The sequence below is a fragment of the Notolabrus celidotus genome, chromosome 24, assembly GCF_009762535.1.
Source record: "Notolabrus celidotus isolate fNotCel1 chromosome 24, fNotCel1.pri, whole genome shotgun sequence".
NCBI classification, from domain to species: domain Eukaryota; kingdom Metazoa; phylum Chordata; class Actinopteri; order Labriformes; family Labridae; genus Notolabrus; species Notolabrus celidotus.
The window spans coordinates 7,773,276-7,799,534 of NC_048295.1; the positions used below are offsets into that span (position 1 = coordinate 7,773,276).

The 26,259-nt window shown below is 43.6% G+C and overlaps 1 long non-coding RNA gene across 1 annotated transcript in view; it reads left to right on the forward strand.

The window, feature by feature from the left end:
* The window catches only part of LOC117808294, a 36,233-nt gene extending 10,861 nt beyond the window's left edge, over positions 1–25,372 (forward strand). Inside the window, exons 5-8 of the long non-coding RNA XR_004630210.1 lie at positions 16,289–16,457; positions 21,289–21,377; positions 24,730–24,815; positions 25,260–25,372. This is a non-coding gene — a long non-coding RNA (uncharacterized LOC117808294). The remainder of the gene's footprint in view (positions 1–16,288; positions 16,458–21,288; positions 21,378–24,729; positions 24,816–25,259) is intronic.
* The last annotated feature ends 887 nt before the right edge of the window (positions 25,373–26,259 follow it).

Below are 26,259 nucleotides of genomic sequence, written 5' to 3' on the forward strand. Positions count from 1 at the left end.
GAGAGACTTTTATGAGTCTGATGGCCAAATTCCACCAGATCCGTGTCCGGTCCATCTCCAATCCATCACGGATCTGATAGGTTTCTATTCTTGTCATGTTCTGGCTGCGTCTCAGATCCAGCAGGTCAGAGTCCTCCGGATCAGATACACAGGAAGTCTCATGTCAGGATGCAGGATATGTGTACCAAATTGCCTGTCTTGAGTTCAGACTGCCTTCAGGGGATGTATCTTCGGTCGCACTATTGAGACAATTTCCCTCACTAACATTAAAAAAACCAGGAAATCACACAAACTGTCAGCAGGCTTGTTTTTTGAGCATGTTTGATGCTGGAACTCGAGGACAAAGGCGAGAAAATAAAGAATAATAGTTTACATCACAACACTCTTGCAGCGTTTGGTGTTCAGACCCTAATTAGCAGTTGAAAAGAACTTAACATTAGTGTCAAATACTTTGTGTTGCTGACGCACCTGCAGTGACAGCACCAAGCATTTCCATTTTTCATGTGTCAGTCCCTTCCCTTTTGTTTTGCTAGTTCTTATAGAAGCTTGTTGTTCAGTTGACATGTTTGTAAATTGTTAATTTAGGTCATTTGAATGTCCTTTGTTGCTTTGATTGCCTTAAATGCCGTTTTGTGGAGCTAAATCCTCATGAAGCTTTAAGAGAAGCCTGTGTGTCTCATTTTGACTTGGACCCGTTTGAAGCCGTGCCGACATTCACAAACTAACTGATGTCAAAGGCAACACTTGACCTGTTAGTGGACATATTATTACAATTGATTAAGCTAAATGACCCAGTTAACATAACAATGTGCCCTCCAGTGTGATCTAATCATGCAGAGCACATGTGCATATCCAGCCTGCCCAAGTGACTGTATTATGTGTCATTACCATATCTGTTGGTTGTGGGCTCTGTCACTCATGGCAAGGAGTCATTCCACTTTGCACCACGTGTTCGTCCCTCCAGCCAGCGTGTCCACCTGGCAGGAAGGATGACGCCTGTCACCTTTTAGTGTGCGCCGAAGGTGAAATGACATTTGAGCACCGTGCCAAATGTGAGTGCAGTCTGCACTCATGCGCCGCTGTCAGGAGTGATCACTGTTATTTCAGCCGCCTGTCCAAAGAGGGGTACTGATGGCTCACCCCCTTTTTTTTGCCGCGTTAAGCTAGCCGAGATATGAGCCTGCATTTGGCCTCGCCGGGCAAATCTGATTAGAGGGGCTGTAATAGCAGGTTGTGCGAGTGAAAGCACTACGGTGTATGAAGAGAAGACACAACAAACACACCAGCAGCTCTTTGTCTCTCCCCCTTTTACCCTCTTGCTGCCTGCTGCCTCTTCACAACAACATGAAAGTGTATTATAGAGTATCATGCTGTCACCTTGGGATGTGATGGGAAATAGAATGGACTACTCAATAGACCGCTAAATTAACTTACTTTAATTTTAGAGCCCAGGTACACGCACACACACACGCACACACATCCGTTACTTAATATGTTATATGGACTCTGCTTCAAAATGAGACGTCCACCCTCTGAAAGGTGACAGATGCTATCTGAGAGTGATCGCTGATGCAACACATAAAACTGAAATGGCTGCAAGACTGTACACACACACACACACACACACACACACACACACACACACACACACACACACACACACACACACATGAGCCTGCCAGACTCTCTTTGTTTCAAAGGATTCAAAATCTATTTTTCTCCATGTAGGAAAAAAAAAATTGTCAAAGCAACAAATAAAAACAGTAGAATAATTATTCTCCTGTCCTTCAGACAGTCTGCTTTTTCATTTGCAGGCCAGTTTCAATTTGCAAAATAACATTTAAAGGTTGCAAATGGCTTAGAAACAGGGAGAATTTATTATAATTGTAATCATTTTTGTCTTTCATCTCATGTTTGTGATGAGCTTCAGACACAAAAACAAGCAAGTTGGGACTGACTGTAGTTTTATCATTATGCAAATGTACTGTTGGTTGCAGGCTTCATGTGGTTTTAGTATTAGTCAACCCCTATCAGGTCAATTATTACAATTGCTTGAACACCATAATATTCCCATAAAAGCCCAAAGTTTTGCCCTAAAGTGACTCGAGCATGGCAGGAAGTCTGACTGTTAGAACTGGGAAACATCTGTCCAGCCTGTTCTTCAGAGACACTCCTGGAGTTATAACTCTGAAGTCATTTTTAATACATTTTATAGACCATAAACTGAATTCAGCAGAAATAATGGCTGATGAGTCAGTGACTGATAATACACTTTAAAACCGAGGAGGGATATTTGAGACAGCGGTAGCTCCTTTATAATGTAGATGATTAAACCCACCTTGTTAACTTTACAGTTAGAGCCCTCATCCTCCTCCCTGAATCTGTAAAAGTCATCTGTTAAGTCGTGCTGTGTGAAAATCGGAGGCTATATTCACTCTGCAGGAGGAAGAGCTCAGCTACCAATGCCTGCTCATATCACTCTGTGTGGATATCCCTGCCTCGGAGAAGGTCCTGTGATATCCTTTATGCCGTGCCAGTAATGTCAGGAAGCAGCAGGTCATCCTGCATGCTGTTCAAGTATTTTCTTGTTGTTTTTAACAGACATGAAGCACTTCACTCAGAGCTGTTAGGGCTATTTTTTGCTCACTTTTGTCTTGTAGTCATCCATGCTAACACAGCCTCATCAAAGTGAGCAGGTTTGGTCTTGAAGTGGACTATATAGTGAGCAGAACCCTCTGGAGGGTAAAGAGAGACTGACTGATTAAAAACCCTGGAGCTGTGTTCAGCTCGGGCGTGATATTGAGTTTTATTTTACATTTCCTGACATGTTTTTGATCTGACGGAGCTCTGTGCTGCTTTCAGGTCCAGTTCCCATTGTTGTGCCTTGTCACAATTGCAGTGTAACACCATTCCTGCTTTGACATGTTGAAGTAATGTTAGTGTATAGCCGACACCTGCAGCTGCTTCATGGTTAGAGCCTCAGTGAAATGCATGAGCCTCACTGAAGACACACTAAAAGAGGTTTTGTTGTACTGACCAGAGGACGAGATGACAGTAGTGCGGCTGAATGACATATTGTGTGACATTGCGCGTCCTGCAGTGGGACCATAGTGCATGCTGACAGCACAGTTGTGATGGTCAGTCATGTGACCTGAAACACTCATCATTTTTCTGAAGCATGTTGTTAAGAATGAATGCTCGATAGCATCCCTATGTGTGACATTTTATCACATTAAGTTCATGATTTTAAACCGAGGTTACTCTAATGTAACTAATGGTGAATTTGCAAGGTCTACTTGTATTTCCATCCCAGGCTCTACATCCTCAGAGCAACAAGGACAGAGGAGGTGAAGAAATAATTGAGAAACACCCTCTGCCCACTCCTCTTTCCAACCCAATCTTGATCCTTTTTTCCTTTTAACATTCCTCACTTTCTTACTGTCTCATCTCACTACGTCTCCTGCCTACTCTCCTCTCCGTCCAGCTCCCGTCCTTTCACACACTCTGCCGTTTCACTCTTTCCTCCCAGTGGGGAGTCGTGCCCGAGGCTTTTACTGGGATTTGATCTTCACTTTCATCACAAGTCCATTTTTCTAGCTTCAGTTCCTCATCCTATAAATATTCTGAGCCAGTTCAGCTGACATGCGAAATCATGTTCTCTGCTCAACCTGTGTGGGTTCACTTGACTGAGTGCTGCTCTTACAGTATCATGTCGGTAAACTAGAAGTCATGCGCCTCATAATTAACCTTTATTTGTGGTCTCTTGGAGGACTGAAGGATAACTCGTTGGTTATATAGTCCGAGTATTGGAGAGGTCTTTTATACCTTTATGAAAGTTTAATCACATTCCCTTTAAGGGCAGGGTTATGTCTTTAGTTGACATTTTGGTATTACCCTTATGACATAATAGCTTCGTCTGAAGGCTGGGAATCGCAGGACTCCCATTAAAGCTCATTTTTATGTCCGCCTTGTTACTCCTCTCCTTTCATTTGGAAAAGATATTCCCACTTGTGTAATTTAAGCCTTATTAGGACAGCAAAAGACCCGCTTCCATGTCCAAAAAGGTTGAATTTCCGTTAAGATTTATTACTTGTTTAACATCGTAGAAGCTGTACAACACACAACCCCTTTACACTCAACACTGCTGCGAGGAAAGCTAAGGTGTAGCATCTCAAGCCAACATTTTCAACTTGTGTAAACACTCCTCTACCTGCCTACCACATTGCTAAAATCACATTTGACCATGAGACCTTTTCATAAATAACCCCCCTAGAGCGCCCCAGTCTCAGAATCAGCATACAACATCTGCTTCCTTTGGCTGACAGCCAGCTTGAGCTGAGGCTAAAGCAGCCATTGCTTCCTTTTCTTGTAGTCCACCAGCGTCCTGTCCTCAACGTCCCCCCCTGTCTCCGGCTCATTGCCCTCCCCGGTCCCCACGCCGCGCTCCCCTTCCAGCCTCTTGGCGAGCCAGCAGCCTGCCAAGCCACCCTGGGGTCACACCCGGTCACGGCTAATGTGACAAAGCCAGCTGCTCATCATTGCCCAACCAGCCTCTCACCAGCTGTGATTGGATGTAAGGGGTGGCCCAGGTTGGCCCGAAGGGGCCCCGTGACGGATCAGGCGACTCAGACATGTCCTCTACACAGATAAGTGAGCTGAACTGTGTCCCTAACTTTGAAGCTGCGTCTGTAATGAAAAGAACTGAGCAGAAGATAATTTCATTAGGCGGCTACAGAAAAGTTTATCCAATCTGTCTCTGTCACATAAAACAGATCAGAGGAGAGACAAGATATGATAAGAAACCAAGCCTCAAAGTAAAGGTCATCTCTCTGCGAGCAGCAGAAAACAGCATGGAAATGAAAGGATCAAATCTTAGATGTACGCTAGAACAAATCATCTCCCAAAGACGTCACTGTCTGTGTGTTTACCTTCATGAGGAGTCACACGCTCTGACCTCCTTTTTTACTGTCAGTAAATACTTCATCAAAATCAAGATGTGGAGGAGACAAACATTAGTGTGAGAGCCATTTAAAGTCCTGATACATTACCTCATTTGTTCTTTAACTGAACACGATCAGGCTACCTTCTTCAAGTGGTAAATTAACTCTGATCAGTGCGCAATTAAACACCAGCTAAGAGTTTAATGTAGTATGGAAGGTGTGTGTGGAGCACGTCGGTCATCTTTAACTACAAATCTGTAACACTACTGCTGAATTTTAGACTGAATTATATTGTGTGATGAATAATGCGTGTGACCCTCGAGGGCTTCAGTGAGGAGTTTGACATCAAGGTGTGGGTGCAGCGAGGGGGACACCCTCTGTCTTCATTATCGTCCTGGACTTTGCCCTCAGGCAGGCCATCACTGAACGGGGGCAGGAACTTGGCTTCTCTACAACACCGAGGTGATGCCCTGCAGTAGTTCTAACAGACCTGGACCACCTGCACGGATGATATCAGTCTGCCATGTAACCAGGTGGAGCAAGCAGGGGCCTCTCTGTCCAAGTGTCGAGCGTGTGCCAAGGTCGATCTCAGGTTAAATGATGGAAAACCAAGGTCATCACGGACTGCATCCTCGGAGACCATCGCATTGAAATGAGAAAGGCTCTACTGTGAGAGACTTTTAACGGTATGACAAGCATGCCAGCTCAAGTTCTGCAACCATGGAATCAGGATGTGAATGCCGGACCCTGAAGCCCACCCTCAAGAAGATCCTGGATGGATGCTACACCAGTTTGCTGCATGTGGTCCTCAATATCTACCAGGATGCTCAAGTCACCATGGCGTGAGTTCATAGCTTCCAGGAGGACACCATGGAGGATGGAGGGCTCATCTGAGGATGACTCAGTGATTGACATGTGAGTCTAAATATGACATAAGTGAGATGAATGTCCCGTGTAGTCGCTTTCAGTGATTTGGTCTCTTCCCCTGAGATGATTTTAATATCAAAGTTAAACTCAACAAGTGAACTCTCATGCACAGACTTCCTCAAACTAACTGTGTCCTACATTTTGAATGCCATGTTGGTTGAATGCTCATATTCTCTGACCTCACGACCCCGGGGCTCGACTCTGTCTTGTGTATAACTTTAAATTTAGATTTCGAGCCGACCTCTAAATTGCGTTGGAGAAGATTCTCCCTTTGGGGCGCTGACAATCAGTAGTGAAGACAATAGTCCGACAAACAATCCCAGCTGCCTTGGATTCCACTCTCAAAACAATCAGCCACAACAAAAGCAAGAGAAAGCCTCCACACCAGCTCTAATTGTTAATAAGGGGTTTTGGCATAATTGATTTTCCTTTCATTCAGTTCCCAATTTGCTCCTGTTGCGATGGTGTTTGTGTCCCTCGGGTCTAATCTAACATTTTTGTTTGAACCCGCAAATGCTTTAACGACAAACAGCCCTGAGGGGGGAAGCGGAGGAGGAGGGAGGAGGAGGATACGGAGCTCCAAGTTGCTCAGGAACCTCTCGGCAGCCAGATGTATTTCATATGGAAATGTCAGAGCGCCTCAGAGACTTGTCGGGATGAAAATGTCGGCTGCGGTGTAGTTGATGAACTCGGGTTGTCTTGAGCACTTTGTTTACATCAGAATAGATTGATTCTGCAGCTTTTAACAGGCTTTATCACATGAATGTGTTCTACAGGTGGAGATTTAATTCAGGGTTGGGTTAGTTTGATACAGATATAAGCTGCAGGGGATTGTTGGGAGTTTTAAAAGCCCATGGTATGAATAATTAGTGATTATCAGGTGCTGGCACAAACATTTTATCTTCATGCTTTGCAGAAAAAAATACAGTTTTGCATTAATGAGCTTTTCAAACACTGACATGAATACTGCAAAGTAATTGGAGCACAGAAGCAGATTAGAGTTTTAAGGAAATAAAAGCTCCATTTGACATCTCAACAAAGTGAAACAGCTCCTGTGTGCATACCAGACACCATGTGTGGTAACTGCATCAGCTTCAGACGAAGGAGTTCACATCCTCTGAGCTTTATTCATGTCAAATTAAATCATCAAATGAGACACAACCCACCAAATGTTAATTAACAAGACGACGACTTCTCCTCTTTAATCCCAGCCACTGCTTCCCAACGAGGACAAACAGATGTCTCCTCGTTTCCTTCTATTTCCTGCTCCTGAAAGTTGTCTGAGAGAGGGTTTTCCTGAGGGCTCGGGTGTTACAGCGAGCTGGATGCTTTTTTTAAAGCCGTGTTGAATTGTGCGCAAGTTCTTTGATAGTGCAACTGGAGATAAGGCAGGGCAACTTATCTGGGAGCTGCCACATATAAACAAGCATGGCTGTCCATATGCATCGATAAGCAGCCCTGCCTTCAGAACTATCCACTCTTGCTTTGGTTTATCTCGCTATCACATGAAAATATAGTTCATACTGGTTATTTTCCCTCTGATTCAGCTCCGTCCAAACATTGTTCTCTCTTGTACTTATTTGGATTAACATCATAGGGACATTCCAGCATGTGGTAAAAGAGAGAGTGAGTTAGTATGATATGTAGGAGTGCTCCAACATACGTCTTCTCCCCGGCTGCAGGAGGTCACCGCCCTTCAGAGTTCTTCCGCTGCTCACAAAGAAAACCACTTAATTCTTGGAGCCAGTGTGCTGGAGAGGAAGGAATGAAGCGCAGTCAGAAATCTGAAATGTATGATTAACATACGGATATTGGCTTCTGGAGTCAAATAGGGGCCTCTTTGATGGCCTGAAGCATTTGAAGAGTTATCCATCTGAATCACTCCCTTTTAATTACATTAATCTCTCATTACTAGCGTAATTATCACACTGGGGTAATAATTAAATTGGCTTCTGGAATAAATAAGGATGTTTGTGGTACTCAAAATTACTTATGCATTTCATATTTCAGTATTTATGATTGAGATGTTTGGCACACTCCAGGATTTGTCAAATAGCACCTCTGATGGATCAGTACTCGCTCACATAGACACGAATGATGCACACAAGACGTACCTCAGCTTTGAAATACAATCAGTGTTTATTGTGACAGCAATAGAAGAAGCAGTCATTTCAGAACTACGTGTAATTTTAACAACAGTAAAGGAAGCAAATGCAAGAGGAAGTTTTTTACTTGAAGGCAAAGAAAGAGGGAATTCAAGAGTATCAGAAAAGGCTTCATGAAGGATAGAAATAGAAATGACCACCATAACCATTGGAGACTAATAACTTTTCACACCTGTTCACAACCGAAAGAAAAGAGGGGAGGGGGGACTTCTGTGAGATCTTGAGGTACCGGGTAGCACACAGGTGTAAATTGTGACCCCATGCCAAAGAAAGCTACTCACTCTCATGAGTCAAAAGTGCATTGAAGTCATTATTCTCCATAATGATGGCAGCATGAAGCAGGGAAATACTACGGTGTGCCGAAAGGGACATAATTGCATGAGGTTAAGAATAAATAATGTGTCAATTTCTGATCTTAATCAAATCTCCAGAAACTTCAGGACCTTAGAAAAATATAAAGCAGTGATAAGCTAGCACATGACCAAAGTCAAGCAATAAATAGCGTCTCAGATAATTGGGAAATAAAACAAGAACTCCTGCAGGGATGATTCAGGCATCGTAAAACTGTTATGATGTGTAGCATTATGTTTGGACCATAACAGAATCCCATCCCAGGGATGAATCAACACTGAGTTTCAGCCCTTTGAATGCATCATCTCACCTGCATCAAACACACTCGACTGTACCTTTTGGTATCAATGTTTGAAGAAGTTTAATAGTAGGGAAAATTAGATTATACTACATTTTGTGTTCATAAAGGAAATACACTAACCAACTCAACTCGTCTTAGTTTAAAATCAGAAATCACACTTAAAACTCAGAACTCAGCTTCAACTCAGCTGTCTTTTTTCATTCGAGTCACATCCGCTTTAGAGAAACACATCTCGACATGTCACAATAAATGCTGCTTTGCTTAGAAACGAGACATCCCAGCTGCCCCCGGGATGTTTGAACGTGTATGCCTGCAGCAGTCGTTGCATAATGTATCACCACCTTTTACTCTCCTTTAATTTCAACTTCTTCTGCAGTGAAATATCTCAAACCACAGAAAATCTTTAGCGCTAGTGTGTTTTAAAGAGTCATCGACTCTCCGTTTTGACAAAAAATGGGCAAAGTGCATTCTTTATGGGCGCAGAGAACTTGAGCAGTGCTTCAGTGAACACGGGGGAAAAGAAAATGTTGCAATAATGAATTCATTTTGTGGAAATGTCGACAAGTGGAAGTGAAACTGATTTTTTAAGGCGAGCTCTGTCGTAAAGTAATGAATAAGCATAATGAATGTGCAGATTCTATCCCTCCTCTTACCTCAGAAGATAAAAGAGGAACATTAAACATGTGTTCTCCTCCTGGGAGCTTGTTACTCACTGGCGCCCCTCAAGATGGAGGTCAACAGCCAGTTTTGGGGAAAGTAGCACCCTGTGGCGAGCCCGTTTTACCAAAACAAAACACGGTTTCCTCACTGCTCGCTCGCCTTACTTTCCCCGTCTGTTCTAATAAATAAAAGTAAAGCCCCTACGGGTAACACGGAGCCCGGGTAGCAGCAGCTCCTTCTGCATCATTTGCATTTAATTAGGTGATTCATTTATTGGATTCAACGAAATAGCTCATAATTCAATAAAGCAGACTGACTTCTGATTCATCCATCATCAGGGCGGTGAGGCAGCAGCAGTGAGGCAGCAGACTCACTTTAAGTCAGTGATGACCTCTAGGTGACCCCTTTTATTTCCTCCAATCAGACATGTATGTTTTAATAATTGGACTTAATTAAGGAGGGAGTTTGATACCATAGTAAAGGTGAGTCCGTCAAATTGGACTCTGACGTGGTGTGATGGTGAGAGCAGGACGGAGTGATGGCAGAAGAGAGATTTAAAATCTAATAAATGCAGGAGTTGAACCCCGTCTGCTTATCACGAGCCGCCAAGCAATTTGTATGAGAAGCGGGAGTATTAATGCAAGATCAGTTGATAACCACAGTCACACGTGATGAGTGCGGCGTTATCTTTCACCTGATCGGTCAGAGTGAGAATGAGTGAAGGCAGACATATTGAGCGTCCCTTCCTCTCCGTGTGATTTCTGACACTTTCTTAATGAAGGTGCGGCGACTAAACAAAGCTGGCTGTGCGTCATGTAACAGATCATAGGATCAGCATGTCAGACATGATTGTTTACCATCCTCTTTGGATTTCATTGTTGAATCAGACTGTTTCATAACTAGTTTAAGATTCCTCACAGCAGGTTTGAATAACATCTCTCATTTGTTTCTCATTTCCCGCTGATGCAGTGACGTCAACTCCACATGTGCACACCGGATAATGACCGTTTGTAATAGATCGTCCTCCGCCCAGAAGCACCCAGTAATACATTGACACCATCCACAGGAGCCGTGACGATTCCTCTTCCATAACAACCTCTTTTCAAATGATTTGTGAGTCAGTTCAGCTTCATGATATAACACAGATGATACAGGGTGACAATTATTGACAGAGGCTCCTCCAGAGATTACAGAGGCTAATTGTGTCGGGTCTAAAGGCGGCAGAGAGCTTGGCTTGAGTGGGCGCAGAAGACTCAACCAGCCGGACATCAAAGAGTTTCAGCGAGAGATTGGATTGAGTGATGCCTTGTGCGCCACTCTGGACGTATTTCTTCCCACTTTTGTTTTCACTCTGCTTCAGTGCCGGGCCTTGAAGCAATCATGTAATTCTTTAATGCATCTATAGGAGTGCATAGCAGGGAAGAGTGCTTGATGTTACATTAATATAAGAAATCATAAGAGGGCAAATGTCCTCAAGGCGTAGTGGAAGTGCTGCACGGTTGTGGTTGCGAGGTGACGGAAGGCTGACTATGTCACCAATCAAGGCTCCTTGGTTTCACTCTCAAAGAGTTCCCCTCCTTCTTTTAAACACTTCTCTTCCGTCTCTAGCGGTGTGCAGTCTGTATTCATTACCTCACCTCCAGAGTTCCCTGTGGTCAGTCCTCCCCCCCCGCAGACACTTGGCATCAAATAGCTATAGCTGCAGGGAGCCTTTCCATGATGGGGATGCATGCTTTACGCCTCCTGTTGTTTGAAATAATGGGGATTGAATGGATTAGTTGTGGCTAATGTAGCTGTCAACTTTTTTCTCTCTCCAGCACCCTCTTCAGGTTTCATTAACATCCCCAGACCACAGTGCCGCAGTGCCAGACTATACTTGCGCTGTCTGAACATTCATTAAGGAGAAACTCAAACACTGCTCTCTGGGAAATTGTCAGAACAGATGGTTACTACTCCAGGCCCGGGGATAGAGAACAGACGATGCTGTTTATCTGTTTTGATAACCGACTTGCTGAACTGAAATCATGCAAAGCCTTGTTTTTTAATTTCATTTTCCAGCTACGTTCATCCTGAACGTTTTGTCCTCCAGTGGCGCATAGGGGAAGCCCTGAGAATTTGACTCTTCTAACTTCAATGCATCTTCATTTAGGAATCAGATGCAGTTGCTATGGCAACTCTGCAGACAGATGACAGTTGGCCAAAGTGGGTTTAACCTGCAGTAGCCTCTCTTAAGAGTAAAGGCGGCTGAAAGAGAGCAGCATCAGGACTTACAGATTCTCATGAACAGTGGATTCTTTTTTTTCATCTGTGGAGGTCGAGGGCCACCCTTTAGCAGGATGATTCAATCAATAAATCTTTTCAGATGGAATTGCTTCTGAAAAAAACATTCCCCTGCTGAAACAAAACATTATTGACAATACAAATTCACAGCCTTTGAAGCCTTTTTAGAGATACACTCGGGAGGGCAACTCTGAAAAGAAATTACTTGCCGAGGATGGAAGTGGGAAGCCACTGGAGACCAAATTAAGGCTTTCGCCTCTCACCATCGCTGTAGACCTTCAAAAACGACTTCATCAACATATTGAACGGACTGCTCCTTTAATGTGCTGATGAGAAATAACCCGTTACTACACAAGAAAGTGTTTATTCTCCACATGTCAGACACACACAGATGATTATTGTCAACGTTTGGAGTGTGATGTTTGAGTTTCATTAAGAAGAAAACATCCTTTGTACCACTTCCAGCCTTTCACTGGGAGCAGTTGTGTCATGCATTTCAATACAGCCTCTCCATTATCTCTGAACCTGTATCATCAGTTGCAAATGAGCCAATTAAACAACATGAAATACACTATGCTGTTGTATTAACAGATCCAGCCAAAGCCGTCCTATCGCTGTCTATTCACTTCTCATTAAGGCTCAGTTGGGATTTTCTGCAGCTTGGAAGCGGTGCCCCATTTCGCAGCTACTGTGTATCTTTTCTCACGTCTAAGGGCAGCTAAGCTTCCTTTCCTCAGAGCAAGGAGAGATGGAGTTATATATATATATTTATATATATACTTTGTTGCATGGTGGTGCTCTGGGGCGCGAGTAAGACCCAATCCAGGGCTTAGCCTTTCTGTGTTCTATTACAGAAAATGGACGATCCTATTACATCGCTCGTAATCTCACTAGGGCCAGACAGGAGGCGGGGATTTCCCTTCCACCCCTTCGTTTCCCTCCAATCGGGGGCACGAGAATTGCCCACTGACCTTCTGGAGTCAATTTCCCAACAGATCAACAGATGCACTCCAATAATCATTTCTTTGAGCTGCTGTGCAGAACACCCTGGATATGATGGGATGTGCTGTATATGTCCTCCTGTCATTTTACTTGAGTTGGTTCCTGAATAAATTGTTATCACATTCTTTTCTCTCAACTCCACGACGTGTGAAGAGAACACACTGCTGCTCTGTGGGAGTGACACTTATCAATGCCCTCATTATTAAGTATCCTCATTTTCTTAAAAAGCCAGCACTAGTGTATCTGAGAAATGAGAGCCAAGTGACTCCCTGGATCGCCCTCCTTACAGTACCAGATGGCATGCTAAATCACATGTGAAACAGGGAGATGAAATGCGAAGTTAATGATATCAGTCCTGGCTGCTTGAGAACACAAGCTGGGCCGGGAGGGTTTGATAAGGATGGAATCATCTCTGCTTGGAGTTCTTGTTAATATATTGATTAAAAAACTGTGATTACACCCGGATACAAGCAAAAACACAAATTCTAATCAGTGTATTTTGCACTTTGATTTGATCCAATTTGAGAGTGCTTAGTTTGCGAGGAAGCATTTCCTTTGACTGGAAAGAAAAGTCTTTAATCAGAGATATCTCTGAATGTTTCTAATGAGGAAACTTAGCCTTGTTTATTAAGACTCCTCGGGCCCCTCCAAGTTTAAGATAGAAAGTGTTCTAGCGCCATGATTTAATTATTGTTCAGTATAATCCTGCAGAACTGTAAGAAAAGAGGCTTTTTAATTCGTCATCTCTAGATTTCATTGCTTCTATGATTCCTTATCGCCTCATCATGCTGGCAGGTGTTAGTTCACTGTGTAATTATTACAACCTCACGTCCAGCACTGACTACAGGTGCGTTAGAGCATCTTGAAAAGTGCTCGATGAAAACGCTGAGTTAGAGTTAGAGTTGAAAACACCCGACCCAAAAGTACACACCATCTGAAGGCTATCAAAGCAACCAGCTTCAAGAGCTCCTCAGCACGCCTCCACGCCAACATGATGCCGCACTTCATGGTAAAGGAGCCCCAACCAAGAACTGAGGGAATACATCAACTTACTCACATCTCTGCATTTTAAATCTATCTTTTTGATTGATCTCAGGATTTAATCTAATTATTTGAGATACTGGATTTAAGGTTCACATGAGCTACAAAGCAAAAGACTTGAAATATTTCACTTTGCATGCAATGAATATAGAGGATCAGGATGTTCTAATTTGTTGAGCTGCATCTAGTTGTGTTGAAAGTGTTGTGATAGGAGCTGCTGTGCTTGTGTCATAGGTCAGGATATCGAATGACCTCATGTCAAAGTCATAAATCAGCAGACGTGAGAGCGCGATGTGTGCAAAGAAAACAGCCCTTCATTGGCGACCTCTTATTTCCACAGGAGCGAACGTCTTTGTTCAAACTATACCTGATGGAAAACCGAAGCTCGTCCCACCTCACCATCTCTGAAGTCGTGCCAGTGTGCACAGCTCCCCCGGGAATCAATTAGAAAAACTGGGAGAGAACACTTTGATGCTTAGTGGGATGACGTTTTCAGGGAGTATTTTCCTGGCTCTGCTTCAGTGATGTTAAGGTGGAATCAAAAGCTGCACCTGTAAGCCTCTCTGACTAACGAAGGAGCAGCAGACAGAGAGAAGAAGAAGAAGCGAGGCTCTGAATTTATCTTGGTGAGGAATGTGCTGTTTGCAATCTGAGCAGACAATCAAAGAAGTGAGACATAATGTTAATTATTCTCTAAATTGAGTTTCACGACGTATACGCTCGTTTCTGTCTATATAAATCTACTTTACCTGCCAGTTAGCACCAACAGGTTGCCTGTTGGAAGGCAGACATCCTCATTTTGGATTTGAATCAAGTCCAATGATTTTTCTTATTAAAAAAATCTAATTTGTGCTGAAAATATTACCTGTACCTCCAGGTCTGCTCCTGGGAGGAATGACAGTGGCTGACAACACGCACTGTGAAATTGATAGCGACAGAAAACCTTACTGGTGCCCAATGGTTTGGCCTCCCTCATGTAAGTCATATTATTAGCCAGTTCAATGGACTGGTTAATGACATAGTGGTCTATTACACTCATGTCTGTAAACAGAGGCACGTGTTGCTGGTGCCAGAGATCTGCCCATCACAAGTTTTGAGGGAGTCTCCTCAAAGAGCTTCAAAAAAGAGATTATTTCAGAAAGCCTCCTTCAGTCTCTGAGACTTTAAAGGGTTTATTTGCAATTTGTAGACTAACATCAAGCTTGAAAATGAGCTGTTGTACATAAATGTTTTTGTACTAATGTTTAAAGATAGAGCAGTACTCCAGGAGGATAACATATACCCACTACACATACTCATTTTAGAGGTTATTTATCAAAACAATCACATCATGAATCATCAGTTGACACTTAAAGAGGAATACAAGACGCTACATTCATTCTTTTTTTAGCTGCAAGACACAAATATTAAGAATCTAAACCCCTCAGAGAAGTGTGTACTCCATGCACAGATGCTGTAGTCCTCATGGCAGAGGCTGTGAGTTCAATTCCAGCCTTGGTCCTTTCAGATAATTCAGATAAATCCAGGCACGGCTGAGTTGACTGAAGGCAGTTTCACCTTCTACCTGCAGAGACCACGTCCATGTTTTATGCACCCTATGGTCCTATTTAATGGCTAACGTTGGTAGAGCTAGTTTCATCAGCCATCAGCTGTACTTCCTGTCACATACAGACCACTTCTTTTTCAGTCTTTCAAAGATGATTGGGCCTTTTGCCATTATTTGATTGAACAGCTTGAGGGGAAATGGAAATGTGGGAAGATGGGAAGAGATAGGGGATGATACTCTTGAACCCTGCTGTACCAACTGAGTAAAACCGCTGCCCCACATGAACCGACTTCTGTTAGATGTATTAAAACTTAATTGCCTTTTTTTTCTGTGTTTCAAAGTACCAAAAATTCAGTTATTCAACCTTTTCTAAAATACAGTTATGTAATAATGTGAAATCAATCTCAACAATAATACCACGCACCACTTCAGCCACTTTGGAGAACACTGAATCATATTTACATGTTTTCTGACTGATGAAGCACAAAGACCGGGCTGAAAAGGTTGAGTTTGATGAATAAAGTTGATACATTTCCTAATGCATTTTCACTTATACTTGGTTTTTTTTTGTAGAGATTCACTCAGTCAGTGAAGAGTTTAAAAAGAGGAATATTACATTAATTCCCTCAATGCCGCCTTGTACAAAAAAATCTTACAAGTAAGGACATCATAGTTTGAGGCTTTAGAGCATCTTATTGTAAATGTCTCTGTAAACAGCTCCTTAATGGTGCCTCTTCTTTATTAGACAACACATAGTGCAGGAGAAGAATGAGTGAAAAGCTGTAAAGTTTGAATCTACATCACACAGCTGAGTGTCCAGATTAAAAAAGGTTATGTTAGTGCATATCTCTGTTGAACACAACCTCTTGTAATATCCCATACATCAGATTAATACGTCCGTAAACACTGGAGCTATTCCTCTAAGCTGACTTTACACTAAATCTCCTCTCCGCTCTAGATTTACAGTATATTTTATTGTGGTTTGCTCTCCATTTACAACATGTAGGGCCACTTTCAAAATTGTATCCTTCACAATGGAGGTGATCCATCACTTCTGTCTCATTTTTAATCCCAGGTGACTGAAACATCTGTCAGGATGACTGAATGTCGATTGAACAGTACAGCAGAGAGAGAGAGAGGAAGAGGAGGCGGGGAGGATGCAGATCCTTTGAGGAGTGATGTGCTCAGAGACAGCCGGAATCTCATCTAGATATCATGAGTATCATTCAACAGCAAGCCTCTCTGTGAGTAAGATACAGGACACACACATACTTGGTAATATGCATAAATAGTTGATCATTTTTCCCGCTGATGGATGCTTTCACCCCCAACAATATCATAAAGGTGACACCCAACAACCCTGGTGGAGATAGTGTCGTACGTTATCACTGATGGTATGTGGTGTATATGGGACCAACAGATGGTCGACGGGAAGACGTGTAGCGCATGCAAACAGCCCCCCATGGTGCATTCGAGGGCAGCTGTACAAATGATGCTCAGGAAAGTCCTCCCTCCATTCTTAACACGCAAGGTTATCAGATATTCATGAGCCCTAATTAAACAAGCACTGCCTGTGTTGGGTCCCACAGCACATATCTTACTAATGACATATCAACCTAATTAATTTTCGGTTTATTGGACATTGATTTCAGCTCTCAAGTTCACCGGGTGCCCTCCGCCCCGCTCTGAAAACCTGGGCTGCATATCTTGATGCTTAACGTTGAACTTTGTGTAACTCCTTCCTCTCAGCTGACTCTTCTTCTTCTTCTTCAAGTCTTTGATTTCTTACGTACTTCTGAAATGCAAATTTTACTACATCCCCCATGTAGAACCATATGCCAGGAAACTTAAGAACACAGTCATAATGGATGATTCTCCTCCTCGCGTTGTAAATCCAGTGTGAGAGAAGAGAAAGTTGGCTGACCTTTACGGTGTATATGAGACTGAAAGTTGGAGCGTGGAGTTCCTTTTTGTGGTTGGATATGCGGTGCATTCTTCATTATTCAAGCGGCTTGAACCCAGATCTTTGCAGAACATTAAAGGGATAGTCCGGGATTTTTTAAGCTGGGTTATATGAGGTCAATAGTGAGCGTAATACCCACAAAGGATGGCAGTCAGGGAACTCAAATAGAAGCCCGGCCATCGACTGCTGCAGACCAGGTCAACTCTACCACATATTTGAACTCTGACTGCAAGTGAACGCTCTGTTTGGAGATTTTCCAGTGCCATCAGAAAGCCTATTCATGAGTCACTAATTTCAGGAGCCTTTTAACCCCTCACATCATAAAGAAATAAGATGTGTAGTGTCCTCAAGTTAATGAAACATGCATTCCTCGTGTATCATCTGAGGCAAAATTAAATTGGTTTATTATTCCTGTAGCAGTTTATGAGTTGACATATTCCTCTGAAATACGACTATAACATTAATTGAATTTGAAAAAAAACACAAGATAGTAAACCAAATAACAAATTACTGCCCATTAGAATCATGGCCGTGATAAATCATATTTGCAGCTCTGTGCTGTAAAAGCCAATAATCCCAAAGTATGGGAGCCCATCTGCTCTAATACAAACTGTGCTGCAGGCTTTACATTTGTCACTAATTACCACTTGTACACCTGTGGTGCAGCGTATGACTTCTGTGTCTTCCTACTGTAAATTGTTCTGGACAAACTTCCTGATGTAAATGTCAAACACAGTAATGTTATTGTCTGTTTGAAGGAACACACAGAGGATGTTCACAAATTACATTCCCCCAGCAAAGCTTCAACAAACTCTCCCTCAACATATCCCAGACTGCCTGCATAATGGATTAAAAACAGTAATTGCTTATACATAATGGATGTAATGGTAACATGATAATTAGCAAAGAGAAGGCCCGATGGAGTTTATCCCATTCGACTGTCAATGGAAGGACTTAACAGATTGTGGGTGCACGGGAAGTGGAGCACCTGTCAAGTCAGGTGTAATGACAAAAACATGTCGTTTTCACTGTGATCATGAGTCTGCTTCAACAACATTTTGTGAATGAGAGGTTATATATATATATATATATATATATATATATATATATATATATATAAAGAGAAAGAAGTACAGGTAGATATATCTAAGGAGAGCTAAAAGAAAATTATTTAACATTCTGCCAGAAGAAAATCAATATTTAAACATCCACAAAACCCACATGAACGGTCTGCAGGAACACCTCCACCTTTATTAATAACCGCTCTGAAATAAAATCACTCACAGGAAGTGGGAGTTTAGACGTGATTTGTTCTTGCAGTCTGCACCAGCCACGGATCAGATCTCGCTATTTACAAGGTTGTAGTCAGAACTCGCGGAGGGCCCGCGGGTCAGGTGGTGTAGGTCAAAGATTTAAAAGACTGCAAGGTCTTGAGGGTAGAAGCATCGTGTTAAAACTGAAGACTCTGCTGTTTTTGCTTTAAAGTCATCTACCTGTAAGAGCATCAGCTTGCTGGAGCTGCAGTATAATCTGAGCCTTATTAGCAGTCCAAACAGACTCCAGCTCACTGCCCTGTGTACCTTTTTTTTCTGTTTTTAATAAAAGTTGTTAAAATCCTCATAAAGGTGTGAGAAGTGCTGCCTGCATGCTCAAGCAGCCGGCCTGGACGACCACCTGCATCTATTCCTGTCGTCTTTTCCTTAATTAAGATACAGATGTCGGTTAATGAGAGCGGACGCCGCTAATGAGTGATGCTAAATCCAATGGGTCACAGTTGGCAGTGCCACATGTGCTGCTTTTGATCACGCTGCCTTGTGTCTCCCTACCTCTGGAATTATGCAGGAATTATACTGAGCCCGGGCGATTTGCGTGATAATTTATTGCTTTATTGTCTGTCTTGTTTCATTTTCCTCCCATGGCTGCTCTTTTTTGTCAGATTCTGACATATTTGTTGGCAGTTTGCAGCTTTAAATCACCGCTATTTGCTATTTAAGGCCATTTAAAATAATCATTTCTCACACGGCTCCTCTCCTGCACCAGCACAGTCGAGCAGCTTCATTTGACAGGATAGAAAAACTCATTTCACCTCTCACACACGCAACATCAGAATTAAATGACTTTTCCCTTTCAAATCAGAGCGCAGCACTTTTTCTTCCAACTGCGTATTACTTTTTTATGGAAAACAGTAAAGTTGATGTTGGTGTGACATTAAATTGCCTGTAAATATATGCCTGAACGCATGCATCCTAGATCCACGCCGACTGTAAGGTGGATAAATGAGGACTTTATTTTTTAGGGAAGCAGAGAGCAAACCGTGGAGACCAAGTTAGCACACTCTCCGCTTTCCAGCCACTTCCTCACTGAACTGAACTGGAAGATGGCATCACGATTCACTGAAGCGCACACACAACTCCCTCTCTGCCGGAGAGTTCTGGCTAATCCAAGACCTCCATAAAGCATGTGTTGGGCCTTAGCGACACATCTGTCATTCTGACGTCCGCTAGCATGGTCTGGACTGTCGGTTCCTAATCCATCTGTGCTCTGCAGAGACAGTCTGCTGCCAACTGGATCTTTGCTAAGCCTTTGGAGGAGCTGACAGAACGGCGGCTCCTGCCAACTTCCTGAAAGTTTTTATTTATGTCTCACCGTTCATATGACTATTTCCTGTTTCTTTTTTTTATAAACACTTGCGCACATAACTCAGCGTGTTGACGAGTGTTTTCTCTGATGAATCAGAGGCTTGTGCGATTGACTTTGATGTTGCCAAGAGATCAGGAGTCCGTGGATACAGGCAAACTTAAACCCCAAGCACCAAAAGCAGAATAAGGCCAATGACTTTGATCTCCCTCATGCAAAAAGCCCAGTAATTTTCCACTAGACTGCCACCGTGCTGGTAATATTGGATTAAAAACTGCCTCTTTTCTTCTGCTGTCCACTCGTGTATGGCCTAAGGTGTGGATGAGGTCTATCTGGGATGCTTCGGCATTCTGCACAAAAGAGATAAAGAGTGAGAGAGGAATAGAAGAAGCAGATTGGACATTTCTGCCATGCCACGGTGAAGCAATTCAGCCCGGGTTGAACAGCGTTTTCACGAGGGTGTAAAAACTCAAACAGGCAGTTTGTTGATGGTCAACCTGTTTGCACCTTTTTCTACCTGTTTACAAGCATCCCTCCAATTGGTATGTTTATGGATAAATAATGTAGCAGCAGGCTAGATGAAAGGAGGTATGTGTACACGCCTGGAGCTGGAGCACGCTGCATTCAAGCTGGTTTTTCTGAAGGGAGCAGAGGCAGTTTCAGCAAGCGTGCGAGGTCGGAGCGCTCGCTCCCAGCCGGTCAGAGTCCGGTGAAAGAGCAGCATCAATAATACAACAGGGGAGTCAAAGGGCCACAGCATTGTGAGGTTGAGATAATGAGTCATTACTGAAAATGAACAGCTGGAGCGATGGGCCATCTTACAGCAGGGGATGGATCCGGTAATAGGTTTCCAACAAGTGGTCATATTGTTCCATTACTAAAAGCATCTCCTGGACCACTCAATGAATGAAGCTTAGTACTTATTTCAGGGAGACAAGTCAAACTATTATGGCGCTCTTTGCTAGCTGTGGAGTTAATGGAGAGAAAGTTGGAGGATGAACTACTGCGGGAGAGTCTAAGAGATGTAGAAAGAGATCATCACTCACCTCCACTTCCTGTTTGTGCTTCTTTCAGCTCTTTGTTTTGTTTTGACGTCCTGAGGTAATAGAGTCCACGTGGATCACAAATAACAGGGTTTGGATTTGTATCAAGGATCGGATCATTTTATGGATCCACGAAAATAATGACGGTCTTTACATTTGTACGGCGCTCTTCCTAGCTCTACTTGAACACTGCTTTCTTTTCACTCAGGAGTCGGTGCAGCCCAGATTAGAGACACCAGACACCTCACTAAGAATATGATCAACCCCCCCACAGCTGCAGGAAGTCCCCCATGTTCCCTGTGGCCCTTAGGAAGCAGAACTCCAGCCTCAGTCTGGCCTTAATGTTCAGCTTCCACAGGGCCACCACGTCCAAGGTGGAACATTTTTGCTTCTCCAATTAAAAAGTTTAAAATTTGGCACTTGGCTTTACAGGTTTTGCTGCACCTTGAAGAAGAAGAAGAAGAAGATGAAGAAGAAGAGGGTGGAAGTTGGACTCTGCTGTCTGCTGCATGTGTAAAGAGGTAACTATGTGTGTCCCTGTTTGTGCACAGATCGTTTCAGCTTCCTCAGAGCTGCCCAGGAATCTATAAAGTCTGGTTTAAAGAAATCCAAAGACATAAAGTTTGCTCTCCAGACATCAGGTATAATATATGCTGCTCCATGTTCCTGTGGGAGGTTGTTTTTTGGAGCGTATCAGGACACCTTAATGCTGCACTTTTGTGCTGCTGTTTTAAAATAAACCAGTTCAAAGATTTTTCCTTTTACCTTGACTTCTCAGCATGTGATCCCCCGCTGCATGTTGTACTCTGTCAACATATTAGCTTACACATTTCTTCAAAGACTCCATGCTTAAGCATAGGTTACACTTATCCTTTAAATATGGCTTTTAACATCCTTTCATGTGCAGGACTCGCGACAGGCCCGAGTGCCAGAATCAGATTTCAAAACAAGATTTGTAAGATGTCTCGGTTGCTTAGTGATCAAAGATGTACATATGTTTGGTTTTGCTGCAGTGTGAGCAGATGGAGATGCAGCCGGAGGAAGCAATCTAGAAGTGCTGTGTTTGAGTAACGACGCAGGTATTTTCAGGCTGTAATTGGGATACGTCGCGTGGAATCTTAAAATAGGATTTGATTAGCTGAAATATCAAGTTTTAATTCCGAGCATATCGCTGTGAGAGTCTGCTCCGGTTTGTGCTGTTGATTTTTAAAGCTCCACACAGAGAATGACAAAGATAGCATTTCAGAGAAGAGAAGACTGAGAGGCTTAACCTCTGACACGGCAGAGGTACAGAGAGCCGAGCAATCTCTCTTCAGGGCGAGCGGCTTTTCTTGTTTGGGGCTGAATAGGAGATTTTGCTGCAAAGGGGAAGTCAGGAGAGATATGGAGGCAGAAAACAGAGAGGAAATTGGAGTGGCAGAGTTTGAGACAGAGAGGCGAGAGAGGTGCGACAGAGAGCGCGGCGGAGACAGAGATCAGGTCATATTTCATCACTCTGCGGACAGTGCAGAGAGAAGGGAAGTGTTGAAAGGCCATCGCAAAGGCCAGGAAAGAGCGTCAGTCCAAAGCTGAAAGGAGAGAGTCAACACTTGATTTGAGAGGCGGGTTTACTGTGCTGACCCGTTCAAAGAGAGGAGGAGGAGGAGGAGGAGAGAGGGAGGACTCTCCAAACAAACAGATGACTTCTCTCCTACCGCTGTGTAATGCCAAAGTTTGCAGGGAATCCTAGGTCGGCTTAGACCAAAGGGAGCGCGGTTCCTGAGCGTACATCTAGCAGCGTAATTGGTTTCTGCATGTACAGGAATGTGAGATCAAAATTATTTACTGCTTTGAAATCTGAATGCAAGGCTCTCAGCGTGGGATTAATTGTGAGAGAGAATCTCAGTTAATGAACGTGGAAATGGTGTGGAAAGACGCTCCCATGTTGCGCTCGGATGACGACTGGATCTGTAAATCTTAACAATGCTCTGAATAATTAATACAATACAGATTTTAATTATGAACTCACACATCAAGCAGGTTCCATCCTGTTCTGTACAACTTATGTGCTTTCTGATGACCTTCAAGTTTCAGACTGTGATATGAAGGGATTATGAGGAAATATAGAATATATCTAAATAACCTACAAGACTTAGACTGCACCTTCATGATGGTCTGCAACAAGATCTTTCACCTGATGTTGAAATTGAAATTACAATGTGTTCAAAGTCAGTCGGTTTAATCCTCTGTGTGGTAAAAACAAGCTCTAATGCTGTTGTGAACACATTGGTCGTATCACTGAGTCTCTCATTCTATACGCCACATTTCTCTCAGTGCGGTCCTGTAATCTTTCATGTTTCTGATCGCCCCCCATCTTCCACACCACCACTGCAGCCGCCGCCACCTCCACCACTTACACCATATCTGCCCTCATCCATCACGCCGGATGGTTTGGTCCAGATATTGCCTTCTAAGATGGATGAAGTCACTTTACTAGGACCATCTGAGGTTTGGTATGTCCCAGGCCGTGTGCCATAAAGCACTCTGAGCAGACACACACATATACACACTTTGATTCTCAGTCCATATAATCCTTCATGATGACTCTCTGCATTCATGGTCATTAACGGTGAGCAAAGGAGAGGTGCTTTGAGTGTTTTTTAGCAGTGTCTTAGAGGCGCTTGCCTTTCTTCTTCAGTGGAGTTGGATTGGCAATGACGAGAGGCAATTTGTTGGCAAGCAGCAGGTGGTTGGGTTAATTGCCCACGGTGCTGGTTGGTGAGAAAGTGTCTTGCTGAGTGTGGAGAGCCTCATGCACTGGCAGAGCTGGAGTCCGGATAAAGAACAGCAGTAAGCATATTGTCATCTCCCACCTCGCCACCCTAATCAGCACTGCTGTGCACTCCCTTTGTTCAGGCGAACTGGCTCGCTTCCCGGAGGAATTCTCCCTCTCCTTTCTCCCTCTCCATCCTTTTTTTTCCTTCTTTCCCAGTGCCACCCACGTCCTCTTCTTCTCATTCCCCTTCATCTCCACATTCACTTCCTCTCTCTCTGCTGCTAATGCTGTTCGATCTCCCTCCCTCCCTACCTCCTCCGTCTTTAGCATCCCATCTCTCCCGGTCAATCCTCCCATCTTCTCCCTCTTTCATCCTTTCTCCCCATGCACCTTTCCCCTATTTCCTGTTATGTCCGCCCCTCTGTGCTCCCGCTTTTCCTCCCTCTATCTTCACTGCCTCCCTTTCACTCTGTGCTTTTCTTTTGCTCCCCTTCCCGAAGGAGCGGATATTGATGTAAACACACACAGAGCTCTGAGTGCTTCTTAAGCTGCTCTGACCGTTGTGCTGGCCTCCCTCCATTGTCAGGGCAACTGTAGGAAGAGGAGACTTGATTTCCAATAGGCTTATCCCACCAGTTCTCCCAGTGCCGCGTCCATAAAGAGACAGCAAGGGGTTTGACTGGAAGGCTGCGATGCTCGGCTGGACCGAGAAGGCCTGGCTGTCAGCGTCACGGCTCCTCCGTGTTAATGGATCAAAGAGATGTGGGCAGCGGGTGAGAGGCAGCGCTGTAATTAAGCATTTGAGACCACGCTGGCAAAAATAGAAGTGTAACTAAAAGGATGGTTATGGTGATGGAGGCTGAGGAAAGCAACACAGCCTCAGAGTTTGATGGAATCAAGTCAGGATTGAATGCCAATTATGCACTGTGGACATGAATACTGTGAAGATTGTGTTCCTCCAAACCCAGAATGATTGTGACAGCAGCCGGGAACAGAGTCGCCATTGTGCTATGTTCAAATCTGAAAACCTGACCTTAAACTGCTCCTGTTTACACTTTATGCACACGTTGTTTAATGCAGGTGTGAAAGTAAAGCTGCTTTTTATTGTCATCCTGCAGTCTCTGCTCCTGATCTGTCCTATCCAGTGAAGACTCCCTCTGTAGGAGCCAACAGAAGTGCATCGAAGAGCCTTCTTCATACTGATGTAAGTGTTGCTTTCCTCATGTCTTGAAGATCATGAATTCATATATCCTGTGAGACTCTCATGCTGATAATTCATGCATGAAAAACCTTCAATGCCCGATGTAAAGAAAAGCAAACCCACTTTTTCTGCTCAAACTTCCACTTAATACAAAATATTCTGTATCTGCAAACCCGACTCTAAATTCAAAGTATGTCATGCTTTACGCTCCACTGAAGATTGAAAACCCACTAACCCACTCCCTGTGTTTTGTGCAACATTTCAATTCTACTGCCCCGTAAGTCAGACAGACATTTTCAGAATCTTTAAATGATTTGCAGTCTTGACCTGAATTTGAGATCCAGTTCTGTAAGTGTGGTGAGTTGCACTTTGCAATGTTGAGGAGAGGAAGTTATAGTTTGAAAAATCCAGGGTCCCTTAAGTTGGCAATTAACTTCTAATTCTCAGTACAACAGGTGGCTGCAGATCCATTCAGCCATCATACCAGACATCCTGCACAAGAAACTCACCCAGCTCACAGTCCTGACTTCCATCTGTCAGTGGATCACCAACTTCCTGACGGACAGGAGACAGCAGGTGAGGCTGAGGAGCATCAAATCCAGCACCCGGACCATCAGCACTGGCGCCCCACAGGGATGTGTTCTCTCCCCACTGCTCTTCTCCCTCTACACCAATGACTGCACCTCAGGGGACCCCTCGGTGAAACTCCTAAAGTTTGCAGACGCCCCCCCCCCTCACCATCCTGAACAGCACTGTGTCTACTGTGGACTCTTTCAGGTTCCTGGGATCCACTATTTCCCGGGACCTGAGGTGGACCTCCCACATAGACACAATCAGAAAAAAGGCCCAGCAGAGGATGTACTTCCTGCGTCAGCTCAGGAAGTTCCACCTGCCCCAGGAGCTGCTGATCATGTTCTACACCTCCATCATCCAGTCTGTTCTGTGCACCTCCATCACTGTCTGGTTTGGCTCTGCAACCAAACTAGACAAACACAGACTGCAGCGGACTATAAGGACTGCAGAAAAAATCATCGGTGTTGACCTGCCCCCCATCCAGGACTTATACCGGTCCCGGGCCAGGAAACGGGCAGGTAGCATCACTGCTGACCCCTCACACCCTGGACACAAATTCTTCAAACTCCTCCCCTCCGGCAGGCGCTACAGATCACTGTGCGCCAAAACAACCCGCCATAAGAACAGCTTCTTCCCCCAGGCTGTCACTCTGATGAACACTAAACCATAACAGTGTCATACCTGTTGGATCAATACTCTCTGTAAATATACATGTAAATACACAATGCAACAATTCTCAAAGCAGAATTCCAGATTTCTATTTTTTGTATTATTTAACTATTTTTATAATGTAAAAACTACCTCTGCTACTCACCACTGCACTTTATCATATTATTTTAGCCTGTACATATTAGTCAAGCCTATTTGTTGTTTC